Source organism: Thermobia domestica, chromosome 4 (assembly GCF_964235325.1).
Source record: "Thermobia domestica chromosome 4, izTheDome1.hap1.1, whole genome shotgun sequence".
NCBI classification, from domain to species: domain Eukaryota; kingdom Metazoa; phylum Arthropoda; class Insecta; order Zygentoma; family Lepismatidae; genus Thermobia; species Thermobia domestica.
In genome coordinates, this window is record NC_137457.1 from 317,105,903 (window position 1) to 317,126,579 (window position 20,677).

Consider the following 20,677-nt stretch of genomic DNA (forward strand, 5'->3'; position numbering starts at 1 on the left):
TTTTTCGGGTTACAAAATGCAGCTGTTCGACGCTATCAAACCGGCGGATAGATCCAAACGATTCACGTTTGCTACAGATATGATTCATGAGATCGACAATGATAATCGATTTTGTCAAAAGATTGTGTTCAGCGATGAGGTGATTTGTCATATCTGTGAATATGTTCATCACCATGACGTCAGAATATGAGCTGCTGAAAATCCTCATGCCTACGTTGAGTACGAACGCAACACACCTAAAGGAACGTGTGATGTGACCTGATGCATGCTATAGTGATAGGCCTAGTTTTCTTTGTGGAGCAAATGTGACAGCAAACAACTATCTTAACTTGTTGCAATTGTATGCAATGCAATACAATTTCCAGAAGGTGACATCTTTCAACATACGCTCCTGCACACTACGCCGACATTTGTTAGTGAGTTTCTGGATATAAACATTTCCCCAGTGGCGGACAGGCAGGGGGGTTCTGTCAAGTCATGGCCACCACGATTCTCGGAACTGCGTCCTTAGACTTCGGTGATAATAACACTTTAGTTCCTAATTTAGTCAATTAAGTTGCTGTGGTTCATGAAGCTAAAGAGTAAATTCTTAGTTTTTGCTTCATAGGTGATGAAATATATGATGCGCACAGGTTAAAATGTTATGTTGAGAAAACTGCTCGGATACTATAAACCACATAAAATTTGCAGCATTTCGTCCAAAATACAAAATAATTACTAACAATGAAGAACAAAAAGAAAAAAAGAATCTCACTTCAAATCAAAAGCTGCAATAAACAAGATCAGGGAGATAGCTCAACTTCGAGGGTAAGGATTTGATCAGCTATTCCACTAGGAATTTTCTGATTCTTGTACACTTTTTGGTGAACATGGACTTATTGTAAACACTGGCGCAAATCCCGGGGGGATGAGGGGAACATATCCCCTCCAATCTTGGAACTGGGAGGGAGTTCAACCCAAAAATCCGATTTGAAATTTATTTTTTGGTTAGAAATGTGATGATCTGTGTCCGATTGCCACAAAGAAAAGTGAAATGAAATTGTTGTCCTCCCAGAATAAGCATCAAATCTGTCCACCTCCCAATCTTGAAGACAACTCTGCTCCCCTGATCCTTCACAGCATTGTTTTTCAACTTTATAGATATTTTGAAAATCGCTTAAAACAAAAAATGTAGAAATGAAATCTTTAAGTTTTACGTCTCACGTTTATGCCGGCTAGGCTAAAGGAAACGGTGATGATGAGAAATGAATGAAATGGTTGAATGAAGAAAGTGGGAGGAAACGAGAGAACCCCGAGGAAATCCACGTACACAATGTTTGTTCACCACAAAGTTCATTTGGCGAGAGCTGGTATCGAACCACAAACCCCATGCACCATAGGTGAACACTCTTCCACTGAGCACCTTATCCCTCAAAAAATTATGGGAACCTTATTTCCCTCTCTCAATGTTGAAGACAGATTTGCGCCGTTGCTTGTAAAAACAAAGTTCATTGATACAGTAGTTGCAATACGTGCTAAATGTAGATGCCAAAGGTGCTATTTGCTAACCCGATTACAGCACTTCTGTATCATTGTTGCAATGAACTGTTTCAAAATGGTGGTAACAAGACAAAAAAAAAAAAAAAAAATGGAGCTGTAGCTATTGCTTATGCTATATATACATTATCTATTCGTCACAAGCTACAACGCTCAATTATGTGTTTCACAGTTACTTTGAAAGTTCTCCTAAAGACTCTAAACTTATTCTTAGGCAAGAAAAAGTACTGTTATTGATTTTGCCGGGAAGGGGGGGGGCTTAATAAATCAGAGAGCCCCAAATCGTGAACTAGGACGCTGTGTGCGGGGAGGCCCCCAAGCCTTTAGTTACGTCACTGTATACAACCCGAGGCTGGCGAGAAAAAACAGCCTTTCTCGTCAGCCTCGATACAACCCTAGAGTTGCGGAAAGCTCAGGATCGTACACGTTCAGACTTTTTAAAGTTTGATGCAAGCACGCGCGCAGTACTATTCTCTAAGAATTGGTTGGAGCTTGAGCGAAGAATCTATGCACAACCACATCGCGGAGACACACACAAATTGATGCACAAGGGCTGAAAATGTTTGAAGTAAAACAGCAATTATTTACGCATACTCGATAACTTTATTATTTTATGTATATGCAGGGTCGTCTCTACTATATGGGTAATACGTGCACTTGCACAGGTCTGCAACGTTAATGGGGTAGCAAGATCCCTCATAACTATATTATTTAAAGTATTTCTTGGTGGAAACAAGTTTCAAATTTACTTAGCTGACATTCCATTTGAATACTCCATTCATAAATCATGTTTTGGTTGCATTAGTTTGAAGTCACATGGACAGTGTTCAAGCAAATGGTCAAACAAATTTCAGCATGAATTGTTTGATTTTTGCCAAATATGAGAACTCAAGTCTCGATCAGTAGTGGACACTTGTTCCATTTAGTTTGTTATCATAGTTTTCATATTAAAATTAGTCTTCTCTCTATAACAAATAAGCTCCTTATGAATTGAAGGTGGAAACAAGTTTATTTTTTTAAAACAAATATAGGAGGAAAATCAACCAAGAAAAATAAAATAAAAACTAGTTGCACTGGAATTGCAAACTGATATATTAATATTGCAGCTCGGTATTGAATTCTATAGAAATGATTCCTATCTTTCCTCTGCAGGTGTGTTTACTTTATCTTTCACTAACATAATAATTATGTAAAAAAAAAAAAAAAAAAAAACAGACACAACGAGATTGTATTTGCAATACATATGTCTTCTTGAGTGTGAGTGCCCTTTCTCTTTCCTTTATTATTGATGATGAGGTAGCAGGCACTTAAAATCGTGGCTTTTAACATTTGTTCTTTCTGGAGAGAAGGGCGGCAAATAATGCCATTGCATGGGACGGCAAATTGCCTATGGCTGGCCCTGAATATAAGTATTATAGTACATGGGCACTCGAAGCGGAGGGCAAGGCAGGGCCCGGGCCCACCCGTCTGGCTCAGGAAAATGTATATGTAATATAGTAAACCGTGTATATTAAATACCAGACTAATATAGCAACCATGGAGATGAGCCCCCCTCTAGAAAATTTTCTCCAGACGCCCCTACTAAATACTATATTATTAATATATAAATATGACAGACTATACCCTGTGAGTAAACACATATAATAGGGTTATATTTTGACTTGTATTTCGAAGAACTAAACCTTGTTCCAAATTCAAGTGATGAGAACTTGCTTTACCTGTTCCGTAGTTTGATGTAAATAATAATAAATACATTCATACTTCTTGATCTTAATGTCGATTATAGACAGTATGGGTCGTATACAGAGTTGTTCGGACGCATGATTAGTGCCATACTAAGGAGTTCAACTAACATATGTTTCCTGCAGTGGTCAGGCCTTTAATATGATGCTAATCATATGTCAAAACGACTCCGCATAAGGTGGTATAAAGCGAAAGATGGGAGTGATCAGAGGAGAAATTCTGGAGCATATAAGTCAAAATTCTAAAAGAAAACAAGAAAATTTTTAATGTCTGTGATTTAAGAAGGAATAAACTTTATTTTTTGGAAGTAGTTGTTCCTCAATCTGACATTTGTTTTATTTACTTACTAAGGGTAAGAAAATAACATCTAATGGATAATATATGTGATGGTATGCATTACTTCCCAATTGTTAGCGTAATTAAGAGTATATAATGTCTTTTTCTAATTGCGGGTGGCCAATACAAGCCATGAAGATAAATACGGATGGCATTTAGAATCTCCCATAGTTCGTTTAATGGCTTCACACCCGAGTACTTTGCTTTTGTCTAAACTGTAATAAAGGCAGAAAACAACGAGCCCTACGGGGCTTCTAACACCGTTCAGTAGGTGTCACGGTAATAGTATACATGAGAGCCCCCTGATCTGCGTTTCTTCTGTGTTCTATTACCACTTCTACATGAAATACCATAAATTTTCTACATAGTGCAATAGTAAGAACTATCCACGTGCACAAGACATGCGATATGCGTTAACCCCCCCCCCTCCCACACATAGTCATAGATAAAGTACAAGGGCACTACACATGCAGATTTAAAGTACAGGTACGTTCTTTTTTATTTTCGTATCAGTCGATAAGTAAATAAAAGTCGCTTTGTTACCCCCTTTGTAAGTTCGTACATACTCAATGAGGTAACTCTTTACTTTGGGCAAGGCAGTGATATCCCGTCACTGTTAGTATTAATCACAGGTCTCATTGGTTCCTTTCTGTTGCTAGGGATTATTCATAGACTATGTACGACCTTAAAAAGGCAGTAATAAGGGTTCTTTAATTTACTAGAATATTGCCCTTGTACTTAATGCAATCAGTTCCTGTCACTGCCTTGCCTAAACTAAAGATTTGCCCTCAATGAATAGTCCCTAAAAGTATGAGCATCCTGCTCCTTCGGGAACTGATGCAGCTTCATGTATACTATATCCGCTGTCACTCGCTCAGCTATTTTTTTGTAAAGTAATTCTGGTCCCCCGTAATTAGAATTTATTCTTACATAACATCCAATTGATTCAAAAATAGACCTAATATTATGTTGAACCGGTTTCATAGATGTGTAATTTATCGAAATATCTTATTCACAAGTAAGTTATAATTCATAAACGTTTAATTCGACATCTGTAGGAACATATCTGTAACAGTGACGTCATTTGGTAAAATACTAAAGAACTTCATGCAACTTATATGAATATTAGAGGCGGATCTCAAAGGTAAAACCCCGGGGAGGGAAAGCAACCAGAACCCAGACTACAATAGGTATGTCATCAGTTAACTATTAACGGCTTGTGTATAGCCCACTTCCCCCAGTTCTTGTCATCGGAACTGGAACAGTCACTACTACTACTACTACTACTACTACTGCTGCTATTACTACTACTAGTACTACTACTATACTACTACTACTTCTTCTGGGAATAATTTAGTTGCCGGGGGTGGGGTATAATCAGCAACGAAACATATACAATCTATATATTAATCGATTCAGCATGACAAAACAAATCGATTGATACCAAATTTAACTACTTCCGGTTTACTGAGCCTAATTCAGTTTTCGGGGTGGGGTATAATCAGCAACAAAACATATACAATCTATATATCAATCGATTCAGCTTGACCAAACAAATCGATCGATACCAAATTTAACTGCTTCCGGTTAACTGAGCCTAATTTAGTTTCCGGGGTGGGGTATAATCAGCAACGAAACATATACAATCTATATATTAATCGATTCAGCATGACAAAACAAATCGATCGATACCAAATTTAACTACTTCCGGTTAACCACTTCCGGTTTACTGAGCCAAATTTACTTTCCCGGGGTGGGGTATAATCAGCAACGATTCATATACAATCTATATATATTAATCAATTCAGCATGACAAAACAAATCGATCGATACCAAATTTAACTACTTCCGGTTAACTACTTCCGGTTTACTGAGCCTAATTTAGTTTCCGGGGGTGGGGTATAATCAGCAACGAAACATATACAAGCTATATATTAATCGATTCAGCATGACAAAACAAATCGATCGATACCACACATAACTACTTCCGGTTAACCACTTCCGGTTTACTGAGCCTAATTTAGTTTTCGGGGGTGGGGTTTAATCAGCAACAAAACATATACAATCTATATATCAATCGATTCAGCTTGACAAAACAAATCGATCGATACCAAATTTAACTGCTTCCGGTTTGTTGAGCCTAATCTAGTTTCCGGGGTGGGGTATAATCAGCAACGAAACATATAGCCCTACAATCTACATATAAGTCGATTCAGCTTGACAAAACAAATCGATCGATACCAAACTTAACTTCCGGTTAATCACTTCCGGTTTACTGAGCATAATTTAGTTTCCGGGAGTGGGGTATAGTCAGCAACTAAACATATACAATCTATATATCAATCGATTCAGCTTGACAAAACAAATCGATCGATACCAAATTTAACTACTTCCGGTTAACCACTTCCTGTTTACTGAGCTGATTATACTTTCCGGGGCGGGCTATGGAAATGTCACAATTCAAAAAATTCTTTTAATAAAATGGATACTTTCAAATATCTACCATAACAGCACAAGATGTGCTAGGCATATGCCATTTAAGTGTCTCAGCTACTTTTTAGGTACGCGACAATTGGTAGATATGGTATTCATGTGTAAAGTATGTACTTCAGCTAGCTAAAGTTTTAGGTGCTTGTTACACCTAATTGATATTTGCGACTATGTACCACAAATGTAGCATTTATATACCCGGCTAAGTTTAGCACTGTGATAATTTATCCCTCTCATAAAGAAAAAATTTATTTCAAAAAAATCTTAGTTATTTCGAAAAAATAAAAGTTGGGTGAGCCAATTCAGACAGATCTTTCAATTTAAAAAAAAAATCAATAAAAACAATAGGTAAAATTATTCTTAAATGCTGACGTTCTCAAGAACGTGCTCATATTATTGTTTAGCAGTTGTACCCAAGACATCTGTTTCTTTGAAGGCACATGCCTTTCTTAGTTAAGTTTACGAAACTTATATTTATTAAAAAGCATTTATGAAAAAAGTATAAATGAGATAAAACACAAAAAGAAATGGCCGAAATAAAGCTAACCGGAAGAAGTTAAAATCTGCATCGATCGATTTGCTTGGTCAAGCTGTATCGATCGATTTGTTTTGTCATGCTGAATCGATTAATATATAGATTGTATATGTTTCGTTGCTGATTATACCCCACCCCAGGAAACTAAATTAGGCTCAGTAAACCGGAAGTTGTTATTCGGAAGTAGTTAAATTTGATATCGATCGATTTGTTTTGTCAAGCTGAATCGATTGATATATAGATTGCATATGTTTCGTTGCTGATTATAACCCACCCCCGGAAACTAAATTAGGCTCAGTAAACCGGAAGTAGTTAAATTTGGCATCGATCGATTTGTTTTGTCATGCTGAATCGATTGATATATAAATTGTATATGTTTCGTTGCTGATTATATCCCACCCCCGGAAACTAAATTAGGCTCAGTAAACTGGAAGTAGTTAACCGGAAGTAGTTAAATTTGGTATCTATCGATTTGCTTTGTAATGCTGAATCGATTAATATATAGATTGTATATGTTTCGTTGCTGATTATACCCCAACCCCGGAAACTAAATTAGGCTCAGTAAACTGGAAGTGGTTAACCGGAAGTAGTTAAGTTTGATATCGATCGATTATTTTCGTCAACCTGAATCGATTGATGTATAGATTGTATATGTTTCGTTGCTGATTATACCCCACCCCCGGAAAGTAAATTAGGCTCAGTAAACCTGAAGTGGTTAACCGGAAGTAGTTATGTGTGGTATCGATCGATTTGTTTTGTCATGCTGAATCGATTAATATATAGATTGCACATGTTTCGTTGCTGATTATACTCCACCCCCGGAAACTAAATTAGGTTCAGTAAACCGGAAGTAGTTAACCGGAAGTAGTTAAATTTGATATCGATCGATTTGTTTTGTCAAGCTGAATCCACTGATATATAGATTGTATATGTTTCGTTGCTGATTATACCCCATCCCCGGAAACTAAATTAGGCTCAGTAAACCGGCAGTAGTTAAATTTGGTATCTATCGATTTGTTTTCTCATGCTGAATCGATTGATATATAGATTGTATATGTTTCGTTGCTGATTATACCCCACCCCCGGAAACTAAATTATGCTCAGTAAACCGGAAGTAGTTAACCGGAAGTAGTTAAATTTGATATCGATCTATTTGTTTTGTCAAGCTGAATCGATTGATATATAGATTGTATATGTTTCGTTGTTGATTATACCCCTTCCCCGGATACTAAATTGTGCTCAGTAAACCGGAAGTAGTTAACCGAAAGTAGTTAAATTTGGTATCTATCGATTTGTTTTGTCATGCTGAATCGATTAATATATAGATTGCATATGTTCCGTTGCTGATTATACTTCATCCCCGGAGACTAAATTATGCTCAGTAAACCGGAAGTAGTTAACTGGTAATAGTTAAATTTGATATCGATCGATTTGTTTTGTCAAGTTGAATCGATTGATATATAGGTTGTATATGTTTCGTTGCTGATTATAGCCCACCCCCGGAAACTAAATTGTGCTCAGTAAACCGGAAGAAGTTAACCGAAAGTAGTTAAATTTGGTATCGATCGATTTTTTTTGTAATGCTGAATCGATTAATATATAGATTGTATATGTTTCGTTGCTGATTGTACCCCAGCCCAGGAAACTATATTAGGCTCAGTAAACCGGAAGTTGTTATTCGGAAGTTGTTAAGTTTGGTATCGATAGATTTGTTTCGTCAAGCTGAATCGATTGATATATAGATTGTATATGTTTCGTTGCTGATTATACCCCACCCCCGGAAACTAAATTAGGCTCAGTAAACCTGAAGTGGTTAACCGGAAGTAGTTATGTGTGGTATCGATCGATTTGTTTTGTCATGCTGAATCGATTAATATATAGATTGCACATGTTTCGTTGCTGATTATACCCCACCCCCGGAAACTAAATTAGGTTCAGTAAACCGGAAATAGTTAACCGGAAGTAGTTAAATTTGATATCGATCGATTTATTTCGTCAAGCTGAATCGATTGATATATAGAGTGTATATGTTTCGTTGCTGATTATACCCCACCCCCGGAAACTAAATTAGGCTCAGTAAACCTGAAGTGGTTAACCGGAAGTAGTTATGTGTGGTATCGATCGATTTGTTTTGTCATGCTGAATCGATTAATATATAGATTGCACATATTTCGTTGCTGATTATACCCCACCCCTGGAAACTAAATTAGGATCAGTAAACCGGAAATAGTTAACCGGAAGTAGTTAAATTTGATATCGATCGATTTGTTTTGTCAAGCTGAATCGATTGATATATAGATTGTATATGTTTCGTTGCTGATTATAGCCCACCCCCGGAAACTAAATTAGGCTCAGTAAACCGGAAGTAGTTAACCGGAAGTAGTTAAATTTGGTATCGATCGATTTGCTTTGTCATGCTGAATCGATGAATATATAGATTGTATAAGTTTCGTTGCTGATTATACCCCACCCCTGGAAACTAAATTAGGCTCAGTAAACCGGAAGTAGTTAACCGGAAGTAGTTAAATTTGGTATCGATCGATTTGCTTTGTCATGCTGAATCGATGAATATATAGATTGTATAAGTTTCGTTGCTGATTATACCCCACCCCTGGAAACTAAATTAGGCTCAGTAAACCGGAAGTAGTTAACCGGAAGTAGTTAAATTTGGTATCGATCGATTTGTTTTGTTATGCTGAATCGATTAATATATAGATTGTATATGTTTCGTTGCTGATTATACCCCACCCCAGGAAACTAAATTAGGCTCAGTAAACCGAAAGTTGTTATTCGGAAGTAGTTAAATTTGGTATCGATCGATTTGTTTCGTCAAGCTGAATCGATTGATATATATGGATTGTATATGTTTCGTTGCTGATTATACCCCACCCCCGGAAACTAAATTAGGTTCAGTAAACCGGAAGTAGTTAAATTTGGTATCGATCGATTCGTTTTGTCATGCTGAATCGATTAATATATAGATTGTATATGTTTCGTTGCTGATTATACCCCACCCCAGGAAACTAAATTAGGCTCAGTAAACCGAAAGTTGTTATTCGGAAGTAGTTAAATTTGGTATCGATCGATTTGTTTCGTCAAGCTGAATCGATTCATATATAGATTGTATATGTTTCGTTGCTGATTATACCCCACCCTCGGAAACTAAATTAGGTTCAGTAAACGGGAAGTAGTTAACCGGAAGTAGTTAAATTTGGTATCGATCGATTTGTTTTGTCAAGCTGAATCGATTGATATATAGATTGCATACGTTTGGTTGCTGATTATACCTCACCCCCGGAAACTAAATTATTCCCCTTCTCCTACTACTACTACTACTATTACTACTACTCCGACTACTACTACTACTTATATCGAGAACAGAACCCAACCAACTCCTGCGGGGCTTCTAACCCGTTCCTACTACTAGTACTACTAGTATTGTCACTAACTACCACCACTACTACTTCTACTACTACTGCTACTACTACTACTACCGCTACTACTACTTATACTAAAGCCTCCTTACCACAATATTTACATCTTAAGTCTCGATAACATGTGATTCCGATTCATTATGAACTAATATGAACCGTTAGAATAACTATGATTTGTTAAAAATCATTAGGGGAGCGGGCTATACTCAATCCCTATTAACTTTCAAAAACATATACATAATAGGCTACCTTTAATTATTTTGTCACTTAAAAAACGGGGCGCCTAGGACCCCTGTCCGGACTAGATTCGCCACTGATGAGTAGAGACCTGTACTTCTCTCCTCCTGAAGGAAACTCTAAAATGGCGTATTGGCGTGTAATAATGAGAAACAAATTTATTCGTTCAAAGTTATTATGGTATTACTATTGTAAAACAATCAACGAAGGGTACATATTAAGAATATGGGCGTTGCGAAAAAATTGCTTACAATAACAGAGTGCACATGGAACAAAACGGTATTACGTACTAATTTCTAGCGTGAGAGAACTTCTGCATGTCGTAATACAACTGTATTTTATGTTCCCAAGTGTAGAGTAACTAGGCTGAGCACATAATAAGTGCTATACTGCGGTTAAAGTAAAAGACAGCATATGAAAATAGATTTTATTAGACAGTATTTCCCACTGGCAGAGTATTTTTGCATAGTGTACAAAGCTGTAAACAATTAGCAAGTTGGCGTTGGATAACTGGCGGGCCTTAAACGACGAAATGGCGGACCGGTATCGATTGTTGCTGGGGGCTCTCGAACAAAATTACATTTATACCGCCAGCAATCCTGCATTTTGAGTCAACGGCTATCCGCCAATCAGTGGCGGCGATAAGGGCCTTGCAGACCCCGTGGTGCGGGGGCCTCTACAAAGTACGCTCAGCAAGGCACCTTTTACATGTCATTTGTAATTTTAATGCATTTTGAAAGCGTTTCTACATAGCCTATAACTATTTCTAACAGTTTCACTGAATTAAATACTGAAGTGATCACTAAAATTAAACAATGAGGTATGACTGTGAACATGAATGTCAGGTTGCTCTTTGCAATCTTCCAAAGATTTTTTTTTTCAGTGTAACACATATATTATTATGTCAGTCTACATATTATGACATATTTTCGTTATCGTGTATCTTTGACTACAATTACCGTGAATTACAATAAATTATCGTGTTTACCGGAAATATCTACCAGGAAAACAAATCGAAACATTGCAACTTGTTAATTGAAGAAAACAGTTGCTTACTGACTAGGTTGCCGGACTTGATTACTGCCTTACAGCTGCACTTCACACTTCCTGTCACAACTGCTGTAGTAGAGAGAAGTTTTTCAAAATTAAAAATTATAAGAACTATTTACTAAGCACCATGACAGAAGGTAGATTGCGGGCGCTTGCCATTTTGAGCATTGGACACGAAAAAAAAAAAAAAAAAGAAAGAAAGAAAGAAAAACTATAAAATTATAGACAAATTTTTCCTCTTGAAGAACCGAAGGTTGTGTAAACAGTTCTTAAACATTTTGTGTTCCATTTCATTCCAAGTGAAATATAGCGAAAGTGAAGCTTACAATACCTCTCCTGAGTTTTATTATGTGTGTGTGTATGTTGCGTGTTCCGGTGTGACGATACAAGAAGACTTTCCCTTCCGTTTTATTCTAGGCAATGAGATTTCTGTATTTTACGCGAGTACACAAAAATATTCTACGTTAATTTTCTTCTGTGTGGAATATAGCTACAGTATAATCCCGGATAACCGAAACCCGAATTATCCGAAATCGAAAATCCAAAAAAAAAAACATGTACTGTACAGCACTGGAATAATCTAGAGGACGGGGACGCACTCGGCTGTGCTTAATCCATATGCTATAAACAGAAACTTTTACACTACTAACTACAAATATAGATGTACTGTAGTCCTAAAAATGTTCATTTAACTTACAAAAACTAAAAACTGAAACCACTGGCGTAACAGACCTTAAGTCCGGAGCTGGCCTCAACGCCATATATATGAACGACTGGTGGACCTACGACCACCTGAGTGACGAACAGGTGGTCAGCCCATTGCGTCACCCTCCCTCAACAGGCGTACACTCCTCAGTTTTCCTCACGACACTGAGCAGAGGCCAAAAATTTTGTGCGGAGGATTGAACCCGTCATCACGTGGATATAAATCCAATGCTCTAACGACTAGAGCTCCTTAACTTTAATAAAGAACTTAAGTTTAGCCTACAAAGAGTGTTTTCAAGCTATTTGATCTTCAAAACATTTCAGATAAATAAAAAACATCCCCTGTGATAGACGTCCATGACTTAACAAACAAAAAATGTACGAAATAAGCCCCTTACTTTAGTTCGGCTAGCCGTGGTTGTATTATTATTATTATTATTATTATTATTATTATTATTATTATTATTATTATTATTATTATTATTATTATTATTATTATTATTATTATTCATAGTAGCTGTAATCATAGTGGTAATACTGTTAACATTGTAAAATGATACATTAGTATCTATATATATAAAAGAGAACGCACAAATCCTTTGTTACCTCATCACGCTAATACGGCTGAACCAATTTCTTTTATTTTTGGGGGGTTATTAGGATTTGGACCCTAGATGGTTTTTATCATATCACTTTAATTTTTAATTACCAGTGTCTTGAGATAATTGACCATTCAAGTGTCCATAACGTACAAATCCTTTGTTAGCTCATCATAGCTAAATCTAACCGTATTTATATGCAACCCACATGACCGTGTCACTCGGCGGGTTAACATAAATGACAGGCGATATAATGTTAACATTTACTCCAATCTTCTATGGTTTTTATCATATCACTTGAAAGCGAAAAAGTAAAAATTATCTAAGTAACAAAGTTTATTGCGTTCCAGGGTGACCGCAGCGAAGCGGGGTGAACGCTGCTAGTTCATATATAAATTGTAAATGAAGTTCGAGTAACACATGGCCTTTTGTTCAGTTTTTGCGGGGGAAGGGGTGCGAAACCAGTATCGCAGCTAATGCCGCCAATGCTCTTTCTCTCTGAGAAATATATCTACGAAACTAAACATACGTATATATACACACACATGTAACATTCAATTGATTCAAAAAACCTACTATCTTAAACCGATTTCACAAATAAGTGTGTAAATTTTCGACAAATCTTAATCGTCTGTAAACTACCATTCATAATCAATTACAGTAATTCTCCAATCTCCGAGTCAAAATTTATTCCTTAAAATGTGCAGGTACACACTATGCAAGAGACACACAAACTTTAATGCCGTGAATGGTTTATAATATGATTGAAGACATATAAAAAAAAATAATTGACAAACGCAAAGTGAACATAGCCAGCCGAAGTTTTAGAAACAATTCGGTAAACTAGATTGCGATGCAGTGTCACATTGCAGCTCCCTGTTCGGAAATTTGTCATTGCACTGTATCCGCTTACGGTCCGAATACTAAATCGAGCCGCACAAAGCGACAGTGATCCGAGTATGATCTGAATGTTCTTGGACATTCGAGCGGCTCTGCCGTCGTTCTAGATGGAGGAACGAAAGTACGTGGTATCATTTGCGAATGATGTATTTTATGTTTACAAGTGTAGCTTACTAGTGTGATATTATTGTAAGTGCTATAGAACCTTGTAACACTGCGAAGCCTTTTATTAAGATACTTGTAAATCCAAAATATAAGCACTAATCTAACCTACCCTACTACCTAACAAACCTAACCTAACCTACCATACCATGGTCTACTAACATAATCTAACAAACCTCTAGCAACCTAACGTAGACTCTACTAATCAAATCTATTGTATTGGTCTAAGCTAACCTAATTTTGGTTGTAGTGACCAACTGGTACACATTGTTGCGTGGTTTCACCCATCGTTGCTTTTGCGTGGAAATTACGAGTCAAGAAGTCGATTCGAAGCCTATTGTTGAAGAACAAGTTGGCACTGTCTGAATCCTGAATCGGAAACGAAAGCATTGAAACCAATAATAGAAAAAGAATAAACTCGAAAAAGTTTTTGAAATTGTTCTTTTGTCATCTCAATTGAGAAGAGCGAGATTTTCAAATTTTCTAACAAACTCTCACTCTTTATTGGTACATAGTTGCCATGGCTCCGGCCACTTTGAGTAGCATGTGGTATAGTCATCTTTGGGAGTGTATTTCGAAAACGAGTGTAGTACCTCCTCGGAATGGTCTATTGGCAAAATGGCGTCCTCGAAGAGAATCCTTGAGGTTTGAAAGTAGCCAAAAGTCACTCGGAGCTATAGAGGAGCAAACAAGACAAGGATTCGACAGCTCGCAGCGGCTCTGGTACTACTCACGTATAGAGGCTTTTTCTGTGCATCTATGGAATAGCCATAGCCACCCTATTTTACACCAGTTTTCTTAATGGTGTAAAATAGGGTGGCTATGGCTGGTATCACTAGCGTCAAAGTAGGGGCTGCATTTTCCCTCCGTACGTGGTAAGAAACTTCAGGGACCATCTCCTGATGGCTCCCCTATAACTCTGGTGAATAGGGTGGAACTAGCAGAATTTCAATACCATGGTCAGCCAAGACAGAGGTCACAGCATTTATATAGTGTGGTTGTGCATTGTCCAGGTGGAGGTTCAAATTTTCATTTTCCATTTGCGGTCGTTTTTCAGTCAATTTTGACCAAAATTCTGAACTTGTGATTCATGCATTAAAACAACATTTTCCAAGAAATTGTGTCTGTCTCTTTTTTGTTAAATATGGCAATTTTTAAACACTTGATCGAATTCTTGCTTCTTTTTGATCCTTATTAAGCATTCGTGGAACCCAGCGAGAACAAACTTTCCTTATGACCAGTTCGTTTGTAATTACTCGTTCCACTGTTCCCATGTTAACCTCAGTGTATGAAAGATCTCCTACATAGTGACACGTCCATCTTCCATGATGAAACGAGGAATGCTAACGTCAATTGATGCTGTGAGAGCTCACATTCACTAATATCAAAGATTTCTCTATTTTACCATTAAGAAAGAAGTGTAGAGTTGTGAAGCTGAAACTTATGTAACGTGCGTTTAATATTGACATGCTAGTACCGCAGCATCATTGCCCGAGAAGGAATGAAATATCCAGCTCCACATTAAATTTTCTGTCTGTATTAACATATGAATAGATGATTCCAAAATAGCAATAGATATTACTGTATCATTCAGTACTTTTAATATGGTAAATGTGAGAAAGCAAACTTTGTAATTAATTCTTTTAATATAAGTTTTCTCAAAATTTGCAACAAATAACAGAACTATAACTGGTTTCAAAGACAAACGAACTATGTCCCTGATATCTGTACAATTTTGTTCTCTTACTTTTTTCCTAAACAACTCATTACAGCCCACCTGGCACGCAACGTCTTGAACAATGGGCGCTCCTCAACAATGGTGTGCAATAAGAAGCGGGAAATTGTGAAAACTTATCCCTGAGTTCTTTAATTATAAAGCGACGATTATACATGATGCGTTCCCGCACAAGGTCCACAAGGTCTTCAGTGATGGCGGTTCGCCTCCCACTGCGCTCCTTATCACGCACATTTGGGCGTCCTGCTGCAAAGTGTCTACACCAGCAACGCACGGTCTCCTTGGTCATGACGTTAGGTCTATAGACCTGGCACAGCTGACGATGGGTTTTTCTATCAGCGCTATGTCCTGTGCATTCAAAAACTTTTTCACTGCTCGCACTTCACATGAGATTGGAGCTAGAAAAGGAATACCCATTTTCAACCACTGTCGAAACGCTACTGAGAGCACTAGGGAAGTTCCGCTGGCGCATACGCCATGCTAGCACCTTACTCTCTACGTGCATGCAGTCGCTTCGTGCAAAATACCGTTTCCTTGCTATGGGACGCTTGAGAAAGTTACTTTCTGCATGCGCCTCATATCATTTGAGAATTTAATCAGGGTTAATGTGATATACCGATTATAAGAGAGGAGATTGAGGGTAAGAATATGGATATTTTTGAGGGTGAGGGCATAATTGCATAAGAGGGACTTTAGACAAGAAGTATTGATTTGAGGTTCACAGAAAAAAAATGATGTTGGGAATACAAGTCAATTTTTACATAGACTAATTTTCCCACCATGACAAACACTTTCAACGAAGTATTTCAACAGCAAAAGTTCGGTTTTGAGGTTAACCCACAGGCCCAATACAACGGTTTATGAAACAAAGTGTTGAGTAGTGTGAAAAGAATATGCATATGAAAGAAGCCATTATTCATCAGCGGTCAAAGAAACATTTCAACTTCTTAGATCAACGAGTTATCAAAATTATAGGCTCATATTCCTATGTATCAGATAAATTCAGCTGTAGTGTGATTTTTACAGTACGCATTTTGCCTTCAACAGATATGTTGATTTCGATAAGTTGTATTAACTTTTACTTTAAGATATTAGCTAAGATATTTATTAATCATTTGTAGTATATAGCAAACAATCCATTAAATTTTTTGTAATCTTTCACAGAGATAAGTTAATTTAGTAAATATGAATTTTTTGAAGAAGTGACGCCATCTTTTCCCAATGTGCTTTTCTCGGTCTATTTCAAGCCATAAAAACCATCTGAAGTAGTTCATTTAATCCACTAGTATTTTAAAATTTACTTCAGCATCCAATAGAGTTGAAGCAACACCAGGTACCGTATTTGGGAAACCTTAACACAACTAGGACATTACAAAACCATTGTGTTCAATTAAAATAATATTCTCAAAATATGACTTGAATATTGTTTCAGGTTGAGAGAAAGCAAGTGAGTTGAATTAGGATAAGAACGAGGGAGAAATATTCATTTGAGGCTGAGGCTGAGGTTGACTGAAAATGCCTATCTCCACTGTATAACTGAATTTTAAAATTTTACAGGTATTTTGTTAACAATATTCTGCTTTAACAGTTTGCCAGTGAATTGGTTTAACTATTTTCATATGATAATAACGATTGGTTTAACTATTTTCATATGATAATAACGATTCAGATGCAATATAAAGAACATCCGTCGACGTTCAAAGTAATTGCGATCAACTTTATTAGTGAACATAAATATGTTAGTACTTTTAAACACCAATCACAACGGCCATATTTATAATCATTATACATAATGTAGAGTACTTTACTATTATCCATGTAAAATAAGCTGTAATTTCTAGCGTTATAAGAGACAAGGTTTATATATATGTGTCCTTGCATAACAGATGTAGCAAATGATTACTATATTGGCTAACCTCAAACCTTTCTGCCTTAAAAAGTTATTAGAATTCAGAAATTATTAAGAATATAAAGGTGAGTATTCGAAATACAAAAAAGCGTCTCTTAAAACAGACACACTCCAAGTATTCTATATATTCTTGTATTATTTTTTCATTACCTTTTTTTAAATAAATAAAACATAGAAACAAATCAAGAGAATACAAAAATCATTACAAAATATGAGAGGGTAAAAATCATTAATAATTGCTTATCTTATGAATTTACGCAATTGTATTTACAAATTCTACCCACCATGGGTCAATCCCGATAGCAATGATTTCGCTATGTGAGATGAGATGAGAGCTTGAAGAGCGAGTAACGGAAGCCTCATCACAAGCAACGAAGTTACAAATACAATTTCTTGAATAGAAATAAGTACATTTCGTGCTGATACACAACAAACATACAGTTTGGTGTAAATGTTTTTTTTTCGAGCCTCTAGAAACACTTTTAGACTGTTTTTAGGATTCTTAGACAGTTAAAGTTATGATTCTCTGATAACGCGCTATCAGGTTTCACAGAGCGCCATTAACTTCATACATAGACCATCACGTGTCTAATGATACGCGTTTTCATATAGCTAACAGAAACAAGAATTGAACTTCTAGCATTACTATTCAGACAACTATAACTTGAAGTTTATGGCCTCAGACAAGTAGGTTAGACTCAATATCCTTGTGAACTAACTTGAAATGATTCTTAGCCGACAAAAGACGGATTTTTTCTCACGTGTGTGAGAACTGTTGATTTCGCCGAGGCAGCTCTAGTGAAGTATGTGCCTTCACCAATCACATACTAGTGAAGGCACATACTTCACTATAAATCACTTATAAATCACTTCACTATAAGTCACTTATAAATCACTTACATAAGTCACTAAGTACTTTCATCATCAGTTAAATGTTTCCAATGTATACAAGTTGTAAGTTCCGTTTCTAGTCTACTGTTTTGGGAGCGGAATGGGTAGCGTAGTGGTTAACCTGGTACTGCATCTTGTTCCATATATGAGAAAAACTGGTATTTGTTTAATTCCACCTAGAGAAACAAGCACTTTTCTCCTTGATTGCATACTGTGACATATTAGGGTCATTCCTAATGGGCTCTGGCATACGCTGTCAACTAGTGGTCAATCTTGGAGTTTTCTGAGTGCAAAAGTTTCAGTGTTCCGCTAGGAGCACTGTGTCCATTTGTGTACATGTTTAATATTATTTTATTTTGTTAACTATTTACAGTTACTAAAAGTAAAATTATCAGTTTTAATAGTGAACGCTGTTTAATAAGTACCGAGTCATTGTGTAAGTATTATTTATCACAAAAAGTGCCCATGTTACGTAATTGGTTTGTGCCGTTTTTGTCACACTATGTAATTAGCATTTATTTGAAAACAAACAACGAACATGGACCCATACACATTTTATGGACGTAAAAGAATAACTAATACGTATGAAATTCCAAGCAGCATTGAAGATTTGGACCTGTCATGCTCAGACGATGATCTTGAATGTAAGTATGTCTAATAATTAATATACTGGAAGGAGATGCAACTTGTTGCAGGACCTAGTGGTATGGGCAATTGAGAACATTCCCGGACTTAAGACAGAAGAGGTATTTTGTGGAAATAAAAAAATATTTAGAAACAACCCAATGAAACATTTTTTCGGCGCTTCACAATTGGCTAAATCTATTAGTGAACTGAAAAGTCCCTTAGATTTCTTTTCGTTTCATTTTATACCTAAACTCATCGAGCAAATCGCTGACCAAACTAGCTTTTACTCCACACAGAAAGACCTGAGAAGCCAATTGATTTATCTACATCTGATGTCGAAATATTTTTGGGTTCTCATGTCTGGATGTCTATTTTCAAATGTCCATGAATACGTTTGTATTGGAACAGTCGGTACAACATTCCGCAATTAGCATCCCTAATTCTCTTAAACCGCTGGGAGGAAATAAAAAATAATTTGCATTTCAAAGATAATTCCGCAAGTAACTTGTGATCAACTTGGTTATGAGAAGAAGCGTAAGATAAAACCATTATTAGAACATATCAAAGATTAATGTGTGAAAGTTCCAATGGAGAATAGTTTATTTGTTGAACAAATCTGTGCATACAAAGGAAGAAGTTCGCTAAAACAAAACAACCCCAAAACGCCAAACCATTGGGGTTACACCCTTTGTAGTGTAAGTGGTGTTCCTTAGGACTTTGAACTTTACAGTGGTAAAGAGAATGTACCCCTCCCTGATGTTGTGGATTGTGGTTCATCTGGAAATGTGGTGGTCAGAGTTACTATACCTTTTTGAGAAATATCAATCATAAGATTTATTTTGATTCAGCAGAATTTCAACAGTACTGAACTACAAATTTATCTAACCGAAAATGGCATTCATAGTATAGGTTCAGTTCGAATAAACCGTGTTCCTGGATGCAATCCAATGAGTAAAAAGGATCTCAAGATGAAAGGAGGAGTTGGTATGATGAAGGCACTTCAATAATACATCGAATAGAACTATCATATGTATGACCACAAGCCAGTAAATTTGATGTCTACATTTGTGGGGAGTCAACCCGTATGAAAGTATAGAAGATAGTTTTCTTCAGAGAAGACTTTCAGAGAGATTTATTGTCCCAGCATATTTTTGGTTTATAGCAAGACCTGGGAGGGATAGATTTACTGTCCCTATTGTCGCTGTACAAAATAATCCGTTCATGAAAGTGGTATTTTCGACTTTTTACGCACATGCTAGATTTCACCGTACTTCCCGAGTAGCTTTTGTATCGCCGGGTGATCATTCAGCAAGACAAATCGTTTAGTGAAATGCTGAACATAGTTCAGTTTTGTACCGTACTAACGTTATCGATTTTTTATCTTTCCTTTATTGCTTCAATATGAAGTGATAGTTATGCAACCAGATATGCGAAGTTGGAACGCTATATCTCGTTGAATAGCGAACTAGCTATTCTAGCCGGTTGGACCTGAATGACATTTACGCAATTCAGACTGAAATAGCCAAAGTGGGAGTTCAACTCTGGAAGAATGGAAAGTGTTTACCGTTACAAAAGTTAGATGGGTAGTTTAACAAGCGAAAATAGTATTGGAATTTGGATATATATGGAAGTGAGTTTTGGAATTAAAGTTGAATTGAATTCTATTCTCGATAAAAATAATACAGTTTGTTTCAAAAGTCCGGGAACACTTTTTAAAAATATTGTAGCCAAACTAGTAGCTTTGTAAACTAACGAAGTAAATAATTTGAAACATTGAAGTTGTAATTT

At 36.6% G+C, this 20,677-nt stretch overlaps 2 protein-coding genes across 5 annotated transcripts in view; both read left to right on the forward strand.

The window, feature by feature from the left end:
- Positions 1–20,677, forward strand: part of LOC145684347 (phospholipid scramblase 2-like) — a 360,612-nt gene that overhangs the window by 101,346 nt on the left and 238,589 nt on the right. The window lies entirely within an intron of this gene.
- LOC145684348 (phospholipid scramblase 1-like) overlaps positions 3,545–20,677 on the forward strand; it is a 109,049-nt gene continuing 91,916 nt past the window's right edge. For 3 of the 4 annotated variants that reach the window (XM_081756562.1, XM_081756564.1, XM_081756565.1), the window contains exons 1-2: positions 3,545–3,668; positions 16,895–17,019. The gene's annotated coding sequence lies outside the window, so the exon portion shown is untranslated. The remainder of the gene's footprint in view (positions 3,669–16,894; positions 17,020–20,677) is intronic. The other variant, XM_081756563.1, reaches the window with a different exon arrangement.